Raw genomic sequence first — 12,581 nt, 5'->3', positions numbered from 1 at the left:
TTTAAAATATAAATTATTATTCTTACCTTCTTGCAAAACATATTGCATTAAGTATACTAGCTCCATTACATTTTAAGATGCTGATTTGATTAGTCTGAGAGTCTCAAATGAGAGTGGCCAGTACATTAGCAGGCATTAATGTGATGTTCACTGACATTTGATTGAGTACTTCTGCACCAGAAAACAAGACAGTGGGTTTGCTAACTCATATCCTTCCCCAGAAAGAGAGATGAATGTATAATTTTTTTTGTGAAAACAGAAATGTCAGTTATTTATGTAAAATTCAGAAAACACAAAGTTATGAAAAATAGTATCTTGCAGCAATTTACATGGCACTCTTCAAAGCAATTAAAACATGTTCCCTGTCACTGAAAAATAGTTCACGTGTGGGGATTACTGATGAAGAAAAGAGTGATTGTTGGAAGAAGTGGGTTTGGAGGAGCAAACTAGTTAGGAAGACATTTGAAGTATAAGAGGCAGGGTAGCTGGAAGTATGCAGTCAAGCTGGAAAAAAGGAGATGAAGGAAGCTGTAGGGGTGAAAGGAGTGGGAGGAGGGTAAAAGAATTTAGGGCCTTGCAGAAGAGTTAACATCTGTTTTTTCTGGGGAATTACTGAATCCTCAAACACAGTGTGCATTATACTTTTGCAACGCATCAACAATTTGTAAACTATTTCCCCCTGTAGACACACTCTAAAAGTTATTTTTATAAGCCATATTCACATAAAAGTATATATATTTTAAGGTCATAGGGTTATAAATATTAAGTATGGTCACTGTGGCTTATCGCTGGAATCCTTGGAATGGCTTTATAACCTGGTAACACATCGGACACTTAATTATCGTGCATGTTGAAGACTAGGATAGACAGAAACACAGCTGCTTTCCGAGACACATTCTCAGACTTCTGTGCCTCAGCTGCTTCAAGGCCTGTCTTTCATGAGAAGAGACAAAATTCAATGCTACTAACAGTTCAAATACCATGCTTTGGATATACTTCCTATACTATGGTGGAACATGAAATAACTTCTTTCTCCATGCTTTTGTTGAAGACCCCAGAAATTACACTAAGCATCTTTAACAATAAATATTATCTAGGGGTTGAAAGTGCAAGCTTGGGAGTCAAGGGTTCTACTTCTAGTTCTGCCACACTTGCTGTGTTCTTTGTGCCTCAGTTTTCTGATCTGTAAAATTCTCATGTTCTAGAGGGTGTGATTATCTGGCAGCCTGTCTTCATGGACTGCACGGTGTTCTCATATTTGCAATGCATATGTGATACAAGAATTCAGTATGCCAACTAAAGTGTGTGGGATTAAACACCATCAAAGGTCTACAGACAAATGTCATCTTTTCCACTGATCAAATACTCCATTTGACTTTTGGTCCATAAACATTCGAAAATTATAGAGATGCATATTATGCAGCACTGTTGTGGCACTACGGCACCTTTTGTGTTGTGCCTGATTGGGACTGGTCAACCAGTTGTTGGGCAGCTAACCAAACATACGGGTGAAAAGTAGAAGGTAGTTTGGGGGCAGGATTCCCATCAAGGAATGTCAGAGTATCCATCTTTCGGGAGTTTGCATGCATGTAATTGAAGATTGTGGCAAAATTCAGACCTAGGTTAAATGCTCCAACTTACTCTGCTCTACAGAATACAAAAAGACCAGGATCTGACTTAACAGTTGACATGTGGAGGAAGAGAATCCAACATCTTGTTTTTTTAAGCTAAAAAATATTATCAGAAGTGATAATTTGCTCCCATTCTGTCTAATCCCTCTCCATAACTATTCTTTTGTTGGGACTCCTCCCTTTGGAATCTGCTCCCCCACTCTATATCATCTTTTACTATTCATCTTCCCTGTAATCCTCCTGGCGTGTTTCAGCCCATCTTCATTCTTCTTTTGGCTCCCCTATCCCATTTTGCCAGCCAAATAATATTTACTGGTAAATGTTCGCAATTACTTTAAAATTATAGGGAATCCCACTTGCTGAGTAGCACTGTGGGGGAGATCAACACAAATAAAGTGGAAAAAAGCTGTTCATCAGATTGCCAAGTACTCTTAACATCCTGTGCTAAAAGTGCTGTATCGGAGTCTGGATTTTTCACACTCAGAGATCGGCTGCTAATAATACGTCAAGTCTGCTCTATTTTGAGTTTACAACCAGGGCCTGTATGGAGTTCATTGTAGGATCAGGGCATAAGTTCATAAAAACATTTTGGACATAAATTTGACAAATTATAAACAAAGAAGGATACTGTTTATCATTACTTTTAGCAAATTTGATTTTTTTTTAAAGGACCAACCAGTTAAAGAGCAAAGCATAAAGAGTGATTCTGAGACCATTACACTTCATATAGAAAGAGAGACACCCCAATCCTGCAAGAGAATCATGTGTGTGATATAGCATGGCCAGAGGGCAGCAGGAGAGTGTTAGAAGAGACAAGTTTGGAGGAGTTGAAGCAGAGGGGATTGGGGTTGGAGCAGAGAGCAGTTTGGAGGGAAGCAGAGGAGAGTTTGGAGAAGAGCTGCGGTGGGCTAAGAAGACCAAGACCCTAGGTAAAGGGACACCTGGTTTATGCAGAGGAAGGGCAGGAAGCCCCACAAGCTGAAGGACAGAAGAGGGAAGTAGTCCAGGGGAAGGAACCGCTAGTTCAAGCGGTTTACCGCTATCCCTAGGGCCCCTGGGCTGGGACCCGGAGTAGAGGGTGGGCCTGGGTCCCTCCCTTTCCACTCCCCTCCTCTAGGACACTACTGGGGCAGTTAATAACCCAGTTCAGGGGTGAGAAACAGTGCCCTGAACCCTCCCCAAGAAAAGAAAGTGTGAGACCCATCAATTTGCCATATGTGATTGGGTCCCTACCTGGGCAGAACCTCATTTGTCAATGGGACTCCACACAATTCTTTTGACAAGATTGAGGTCCAAAGTCCTTATTTATTTTTCAAAAATGGTTGTTTTACATGCACTGACTCTTCTATAAAACATGTATATTTAACAGTGAATATTTAAAGGGACATCAACATCATCACACTTTGCAAATGGTTTACTATTACAAGCCGCACCTGTCACTACAACTGAAAGATCAGAGTATATTTTTCCTCAATTTGGTAGTTTTATTGTATGCATTTGACATCTTGTCAGCTTTTGTTTATTCTGTACGATCACTTAGTTTTGTCCATTCCCCCTACTGTATGGTTCTTTCAGTGATAAGAGAGAGAGAAACAAATGACGGCTGAGCCTTAATTGTCAAGGTGAGTCAGGCAAAGGTCTGGTATCTGGAATTTATTTTTTTTTCTTTTAATTAACTACACATGATGATATCCTTTTTAAAGAAACAGTTTTTAAGTTGTTAATGCTCTCACAAATTGCTATCATGCTTTTAACATTGAGGAGAGTTTAGAAAAGGTGGATTTGGAGAAACTCCTAAATTATCACACACTTCCTTATAAGCAGTTTTGTTGTGGCTACGTTGGTCCCAGGATATTTGAAAGACAAGGTGGGTGAGGTAATCTCTCTTATTGGACCAACTTCTGTTGGAAAGAGAGAGAAGCTTACACAGAGCTCTTCTTCAGGTCTGGGAAATGTACTCAAGAGTGTCCCTGCTCAATACAAGATGGGACAAATTACTTTAGCAATAAGTAGTTAACACCTATTTCAAGGGACCATTCAAGGTGAAGAGACACTGAATATAAACACTGTTGTAATAAGCCATAAATCCAATCTCTAACCCACTAACTCCCCCTCCCCATCTTTTCTTTTCTGACTTTCCCTCCTATGACTGGAGAGGTGATAACTGGCAGGATAGATTTGATTTAAATACATTTGATTTAAATCACTAGTCAGGAAGACTCGATTTAATCATGGTTTTCTACATAAAAGCTTTCTTGTTGGTTGTTATAACCTTAATACATATTCTTCACAACTCAGAGATAGATGTAGGTTTCATTTTTAGAAGGTACACACTATACATTTTTTAAACAGTGATTTATTTTGAAAACTTTTCAGATTTGTTTTACAGCTATATCAGAAAATGATTGTTTGGTTATTTCATTTACCAAAGGTAATTGAAGCAGATATTTATGAAGTCATTGAGAGGTTGAACTACACCTCTACCCTGATATAACACTGTCCTCGGGAACCAAAAAATCTTACTGTTTTATAGGTGAAACCGCCTTATATCAAACTTACTTTGATCCACCGGAGCACACAGCCTCCCCTCCCTCGCCCCCCACCCCACCCCCCGAGCGCTGCTTTACCATGTTATATCCGAATTCATGTTATATCAGGTCACGTTATATCGGGGTTGAGGTGTATCTCCAATTCAACAGGTTAATCATTAATATTTGGAGGATTTTCTTACCATGCTGTATTAGGAGGAGAACATGACCAGACAGACATTTAAATTGTTTTATTTAACTAAAACAACATTAAGTATTCTGGATTTTTTTCTTCAACAGCAAACATATAATAATTTAACATGTCTCTCGCTTCTCACATTTATCTCCAAACTTCTTCTTGTCCAGAGCTATTCCGCCCCCAACAATCCTCTATTCTTTGAACTTTTTGAAACTGCACTTTTAGAGAGAGGTAAGGGATTGACTCTGCTGCTCACAAACCGGGTAGAATTAGTGGGGGAAGCAAAAGTGGATGGGAATCTGGGAGGCAGTGACCATGAGTTGGTTGAGTTCAGGATCCTGACGCAGGGAAGAAAGGTAAGCAGCAGGATACGGACCCTGGACTTCAGGAAAGCAGACTTCGACTCCCTCAGGGAACGGATGGCCAGGATCCCCTGGGGGACTAACATGAAGGGGAAAGGAGTCCAGGAGAGCTGGCTGTATTTCAAGGAATCCCTGTTGAGGTTACAGGGACAAACCATCCCGATGAGTCGAAAGAATAGTAAATATGGCAGGCAACCAGCTTGGCTTAATGGCGAAATCCTAGCGGATCTTAAACATAAAAAAGAAGCTTACAAGAAGTGGAAGGTTGGACGTATGACCAGGGAAGAGTATAAAAATATTGCTCGGGCATGTAGGAATGATATCAGGAGGGCCAAATCGCACCTGGAGCTGCAGCTAGCAGGAGATGTCAAGAGTAACAAGAAGGGTTTCTTCAGGTATGTTGGCAACAAGAAGAAAGCCAAGGAAAGTGTGGGCCCCTTACTGAATGAGGGAGGCAACCTAGTGACAGAGGATGTGGAAAAAGCTAATGTACTCAATGCTTTCTTTGCCTCTGTCTTCACTAACAAGGTCAGCTCCCAGACTGCTGCGCTGGGCATCACAAAATGGGGAAGAGATGGCCAGCCCTCTGTGGAGAAAGAGGTGGTTAGGGACTATTTAGAAAAGCTGGACGTGCACAAGTCCATGAGGCCGGACGAGTTGCATCCGAGAGTGCTGAAGAAATTGGCGGCTGTGATTGCAGAGCCATTGGCCATTATCTTTGAAAACTCGTGGCGAACGGGGGAAGTCCCGGATGACTGGAAAAAGGCTAATGTAGTGCCAATCTTTAAAAAAGGGAAGAAGGAGGATCCTGGGAACTACAGGCCGGTCAGCCTCACCTCAGTCCCTGGAAAAATCATGGAGCAGGTCCTCAAAGAATCAATCCTGAAGCACTTGCATAAGAGGAAAGTGATCAAGAACAGCCAGCATGGATTCACCAAGGGAAGGTCATGCCTGACTAATCTAATCGCCTTTTATGATGAGATTACTGGTTCTGTGGATGAAGGGAAAGCAGTGGATGTATTGTTTCTTGACTTTAGCAAAGCTTTTGACACGGTCTCCCACAGTATTCTTGTCAGCAAGTTAAGGAAGTATGGGCTGGATGAATGCACTATAAGGTGGGTAGAAAGCTGGCTAGATTGTCGGGCTCAACGGGTAGTGATCAATGGCTCCATGTCTAGTTGGCAGCCAGTGTCAAGTGGAGTGCCCCAGGGGTCGGTCCTGGGGCCGGTTTTGTTCAATATCTTCATAAATGATCTGGAGGATGGTGTAGATTGCACTCTCAGCAAATTTGCGGATGATACTAAACTGGGAGGAGTGGTAGATACGCTGGAGGGGAGGGATAGGATACAGAAGGACCTAGACAAATTGGAGGATTGGGCCAAAAGAAATCTGATGAGGTTCAATAAGGATAAGTGCAGGGTCCTGCACTTAGGATGGAAGAATCCAATGCACCGCTACAGACTAGGGGCCGAATGGCTAGGCAGCAGTTCTGCAGAAAAGGACCTAGGGGTGACAGTGGATGAGAAGCTGGATATGAATCAGCAGTGTGCCCTTGTTGCCAAGAAGGCCAATGGCATTTTGGGATGTATAAGTAGGGGCATAGCGAGCAGATCGAGGGACGTGATCGTTCCCCTCTATTCGACATTGGTGAGGCCTCATCTGGAGTACTGTGTCCAGTTTTGGGCCCCACACTATAAGAAGGATGTGGATAAATTGGAGAGAGTCCAGCGAAGGGCAACAAAAATGATTAGGGGTCTAGAACACATGACTTATGAGGAGAGGCTGAGGGAGCTGGGATTGTTTAGTCTGCAGAAGAGAAGAATGAGGGGGATTTGATAGCTGCTTTCAACTACCTGAAAGGGGGTTCCAAAGAGGATGGCTCTAGACTGTTCTCAATGGTAGCAGATGACAGAACGAGGAGTAATGGTCTCAAGTTGCAGTGGGGGAGGTTTAGATTGGATATTAGGAAAAACTTTTTCACTATGAGGGTGGTGAAACACTGGAATGCATTACCTAGGGAGGTGGTGGAATCTCCTTTCTTAGAAGTTTTTATGGTCAGGCTTGACGAAGCCCTGGCTGGGATGATTTAACTGGGAATTGGTCCTGCTTCGAGCAGGGGGTTGGACTAGATGACCTTCTGGGGTCCCTTCCAACCCTGATATCTGTGATTCTATGACTCTGTGTACACAAATTTGCAGAGGGACAATAGAGTTGAGGTTGGTTATTTCTCCCCTCTATATATTTATTTTAAAACATTTTTGCTGTTAACAAGCATGTTACCTCTGGAGACACAAATCCATAGTTTGAGAACTGCAAAACTAAGCATCTCTGATGGTATTTTCTAGACTGAGCACTGAGTCCCCTTGGGTAGATAGAAAGATTAACCTAAATAATCTATACAGAAGCCTGTGGAACCCCATAAGATTGGGTCCCTAATCCATGAACTATTGGAACTCATTTACAAAACTTTTTCTTAAACATTACATGAATATATTGTCTCATACTTTAGAATTTATAATCCCAATTCCATGATATATTTGAGCTATAATGTATCTTAATTAAAACTATCTTTAGATAGGTTTTTTCCTCAAAGCATTTTATCAAAAAAAATCATTGATTTTTATCCACCCTGGTAACTAGCCGCTTCACTGCCGACCTCACTGTTGTCATCCATGTCTCATGTCACTTCCAGGCCAAGGACTGCTATGCGTGGGATTACCCTTCAAATTTACCCAGAAACTCCAGCTAGTGCAGAACATGGCTGCACACCTGGAGTGAGGTGGGCTCAAACATATGGACTTTAGTATCTGCACTGGAATTTCTTTTAGAAGTGAAGAGGCCCTTAAAGCTATGAATGGCTTAGAATCTGATTATGAAAGGCCATCTCCAAACTATATCCTGTTGCAGCCATTAAGATCAGCTGGGAGATTCCGGTGTCCTGGAGATTTACCCCTAGGAGCAGTGCGAGAACTTTCTCAGTTGAAGGAACCTGACTCTGAAGTTCACTCTAAGTTTGCCCTCGTCTAGTAAGCCTCAGGGCACAACACAAGACATTTACATATATTGTTTCTGATTCTTTTTATAGTAAAAGCTGTTTTATCCATCATGTTGGGGGAACTGGGGTGCCAGTAAGTGAAAAATGCCAGTTAACAAAGAAGGAGGGAATTTGGGTGCAGGAGGGGGCTCGGGATAAATGGGAGCTGCAGAGGCGGCGCCTGCGGGCAGAGGTAGTGCGCAGAGCCTCCTGCTGCGCCTCCGCCTTCGAGCAGCCAGGGCACATTGCCGCTTGCAGGAAGCTGCCCGAGGTGAGCACCCCCTGGATCTGGCACCCCGAGTCCCCTAACCCTCTGCCCCAAGCCTCCTCCCACACTCTGAACCCCTTGTGGCCATTCCTCTGCCTAGGAGCAGCAGGGATATGTCACTGCTTCCGGGAAGCCACATGGAACCAGGTAGGGAGCTTGCCGGCCCGACGCCAACTGGACTATAGACCAGACTTTCTATGATGATTAGAAAGGCTGGTTTATAGAGTTTTCTGGTTGGTACAGGGCCAGATAACAGCTTCTACTGTAACTTCCTTATTTCTGACTGATGATTGTTTACATCAATATAGGGAGTAAATATTTAATGCGGTCAGCCATGGGTAGTTTTATGTAAGATAGGCACTCTACGCAACAATTAAAATATTCTGCACCTCCTGTAGATAAACTCATTCCTCTGCCATCACTTTCCTATCTGAAGAGTATGCATCAGGATGAGTGGGCATGCATTTTAGTACCTGTTTCCATTTATGCTTCTCTGCCAAAGCTTAATAAACTGACATACTCAAAGCACTACTGCATGGACTAAAGAAGAGGTTCCAGTTTGCTATTTGTCTATCTTGATAGATCCACAAAGCAACATATATGGAAACTGAGGTGCTGAAACATGTGATCACTCAGTTATACAAAAAAAGGAAATGAGATAAGCTGTTGGATAGGAAAAAAGGGAAAAGAATACAAACTAGATATAGGTTTCAGAATAGCAGCCGTGTTAGTCTGCAAAAAGAAAAGGAGGACTTGTGGCACCTTAGAGACTAACAAATTTATTTGAGCATAAGCTTTCGTGAGCTACAGCTCACTTCATCGGATGCACCTAGATACAGTTAGGAATACAGAAGAGCTAACTGTTTCCCATCCAAAATTTAATCTACCAGTTATTAAAAAAAAAAAAAACAGTTTACATAACAGAAAACCCAATTTTTTTTTAAATACATATAAATAAAGCAAAACTTCCAGAATTATTTTTAGACAGACATATGAACAATCCCTCAGAGAAAAAAAGTCTTATATAGTCATACCTATATGAAAAATGGCAAACCTTGGGTTCATACAGATTGTTAATATGCATTTTAAAGAAATTGATAGGCCCCCTCATGTGTTTAATGTGGCATTAAAAGGGTAGTTAAAAACATCCCTCTGTATGAAAGTACGCAATAGCTGTCATTCCCAAGCTTGGAAGGGAACCAGTAGCATGCCCATCACATAGGCCAATTTTCTTTATTCAACTAGCAAGTAAAGATCTTAATCTGTTCGCTTATACACTTTTGCTAAATCAGAAATTGCTAAACAATGGAACAGATTCTTCCACTCTTACTCATGTTGAATAGTGCGTTATACCGTCAGAAGTCCTTGTGATTCCTACAAGAGACCTACGGCACTCCATAGAGCGAGTGAGTGGCAGAATCTGGCCTTCACATTACTGGGACACATGAGCATAAAACTGTTACAGATTGACCACCAAGAAGTACGAAAACACTGTATTGAAAACAGTAGAATGTCCAGAATCTAAGAGACATCTGGCCACAGTTATGTATCCCAAAGTCCATCTACCCACCTGGGGTTAGTAAAAGTTAAAAATTTAGAATAAAACATACAGGGAATTTAGCTCTTTACTGTCTCTTATAATCCTACACAGAGAAATTTATAATCTGAACTCAAGAATAGGGAGTTTAAAAAAATATGAGAGGAGTAGATTTTAAAAAACTCTCAGCTTTTGAAGATATACAAAATATATAGATTTTTAATTACATTTGTTTTTAATTTTTGTATAACAGTCCTCTACCATTTTTTCAATATTTGCAGATTAAAATACATAGTTCAGCATTCTCAGATTGAATAGGCCTAAAGAAAATGCACAAAACCTGAACTCAGCTTTGGGAAAAGTATGACCTAGAAAAATAAGCTCTCATACAGACAGAATTTTAAATGTAACAGACCCTGTACACAAGTATACTTTTAGGAAAAGAATGAGAGAGAAAGGCAGACAGCAGAACTCAGGAGAAATAATAGAAAATATTTTTGTAAGACTATTTGTACAACATAACTTACTTGTTGTTTAATACAAAACCTGATGTGGGTTTTTTATTTGTATCAGCTGCATCTTAAAATAGTGAAAATAAAAATATATCTAATACCTCCACTGACATGGGGGCAGGGAAGTAGGTTTCCCCACCTCCAATATCTGGGGTGCCCACTCATTCAAAAAATATTGACAGAAGAAACTCAACAAATAAAAGATATGCTAGTCAAATATCCTTTTGTTATTTTACTGGGGCTACCATTACACATCACTGAAATCAGCTACCACTCATTGATGAACTATTGTTTAGTGACACCCTTAATGAAAGTCCTCTATTCCTGAGATTTCAGAAGTAATGGAAAACTTGATCCACTAGACAAACAAGAAGAGAAAATGACAATAATACTGAGAAGTCTAGCTTCTGTTTGTTTGGATAGAAAGCATTCACTGCTACCAAACTGAAGCATCGACACAACTTTGAGTATTAAACACTTTGAATGAGGACTTGAAGTAGAAGAGATTTTTGAGGTTCTCAATCATCATAGTAGAAGTGGACTACTGGCGGATATACTTAGATGAGAGAAAAAGGAAAGCCCAACGTTTGGACTAGGTTACCCAAAAGATTCAAATATGTGAAAGTAATGGATTGAAGCAGAAGTGAATGCGACTAATGAATATTGTAAAAAAGAGTCACATGGCACATTGCCAAAAAGAAAGTCAAACTAGGAGGAAGGAACGAATGGGCCTGATGGACTTTGTTATTATTGTTTGTTTCTTGCTTTTGTCTAACTCCAGAGTGTGATGGTGTTAAATGGGAACAGCTTTTTAGTACTACAGTATTCATAGAATCATAGAATATCAGGGTTGGAAGGGACCCCAGAAGGTCATCTAGTCCAACCCCCTGCTCAAAGCAGGACTAATTCCCAGTTAAATCATCCCAGCCAGGGCTTTGTCAAGCCTGACCTTAAAAACCTCAAAGGAAGGAGATTCTACCACCTCCCTAGGTAACGCATTCCAGTGTTTCACCACCCTCATAGTGAAAAAGTTTTTCCTAATATCCAATCTAAACCTCCCCCACTGCAACTTGAGACCATTACTCCTCGTTCTGTCATCTGCTACCATTGAGAACAGTCTAGAGCCATCCTCTTTGGAACCCCCTTTCAGGTAGTTGAAAGCAGCTATCAAATCCCCCTCATTCTTCTCTTCTGCAGACTAAAAAAATACAGTAAATTAAACAGTCTTCCCCAGAACAGAAAGCAAAGCAATCAGAGTTGAGATATTACAGTACACATAAAAAGTAACATCAACATTTTCTGAGTGAGAATCAAGGACTTGCTAGGCTCTTTACATGTTCAAAGTCTGAGCACTATATTATATGTAAATGTTCTGGTACAGGAGCAAAGTTATATACTTTTCAGTTCTACTAATTTTCTCTATAAGAATTCATGTTTTCCCCCCTTTCACAATATTCACTCAGAAGAACAGGTCAAAGCTCATCCCTGTTGAGTTAAATTTTATTTTAGGGCCAACTTACAACAAAAACTCTACTCCTAGATGGACATGCGACTCCCCATTGACTTCAATGCAATAAAGATGTGTCTGCCTAAAAACCTGCACCCTCCCAAAGAGAGGCACTGTCAGATAAAGGCTGGAGTTTAGGTATAATGTCTTAAACTGATGTTAATGCAAAAACTCCAGTAGGGATTGGTTATCCTTATCCTCTCCCTAGATAAGAGCTCCTCTGGTATTATAAACCATTAAGGCCAAAATCTGCTTTCAGATGTATGTCACAGCTCCCATGAACATCAGCAGGAATAACAAGTATTTAAGTGAATGTAGAATTTGGCCCCATCATTCATGCTTACTGGGAATATCAGAAACTCACTCTTCATCTTTATAGTCTACCATTGAATTTAAAGTTTTAACTTATTTTGTGTCTTTTCCCCTGGACTGTTTGGTAACTGAAGGGGCAAATGCAAGTGAAAAATCTGAAAATGTTAGAAAACAGGATGTGATTAACAAAAACACAAACATGCATTAAATCCATTATGAGGCAGTAGTGAGTGATTTCAGCAAGGGTATGTACTTCATTGCAATCTCATGTACCCAGAACGTGTTCTTATTGGGACATGCTTGGTTGGTTTTTTGTTTTTGTTTGTTGCTGGAAAATGGTAAGATGATTAAAAACAAGCAGAAATCAACAATAGAAAATTTTCATAAACCAGTTCATTTAATTCTTTATACCACAGTTAAGTAATTTTTTGGCATAAACCCTTATTGAAAATTGACGTATGGGAAAGGAATTATTTATTAGTTTCTCACAGACTTGAGCTGGCAATATATATAAATTCAGACTAAAATCTAAGAGGCTGAAAATGTCTTACATACACAATTTTTTGGAAAAGCAGTAAGGGCGTAATTCTACATCAGTGAAGTCAAGATTGCCATTGTCTTCTAAATGGCAGCAGGAGTTGCTCTACACAGTACACTCAAAGTAAGGAGCTCAAAATTGTTTGTCTACACC

The 12,581-nt window shown here is 40.5% G+C and overlaps 2 protein-coding genes across 6 annotated transcripts in view; one reads left to right on the top strand and one right to left on the bottom strand.

Moving 5' to 3' along the window:
• ASB3 (ankyrin repeat and SOCS box containing 3) overlaps positions 1–12,581 on the bottom strand; it is a 128,988-nt gene that overhangs the window by 95,504 nt on the left and 20,903 nt on the right. The window lies entirely within an intron of this gene.
• CHAC2 (ChaC glutathione specific gamma-glutamylcyclotransferase 2) overlaps positions 1–12,581 on the top strand; it is a 30,430-nt gene that overhangs the window by 8,376 nt on the left and 9,473 nt on the right. The window lies entirely within an intron of this gene.

The sequence above is a fragment of the Lepidochelys kempii genome, chromosome 3, assembly GCF_965140285.1.
Source record: "Lepidochelys kempii isolate rLepKem1 chromosome 3, rLepKem1.hap1, whole genome shotgun sequence".
Classification (NCBI taxonomy): Eukaryota; Metazoa; Chordata; order Testudines; family Cheloniidae; genus Lepidochelys; species Lepidochelys kempii.
This window is presented reverse-complemented; position numbering and strand designations above follow the sequence as displayed.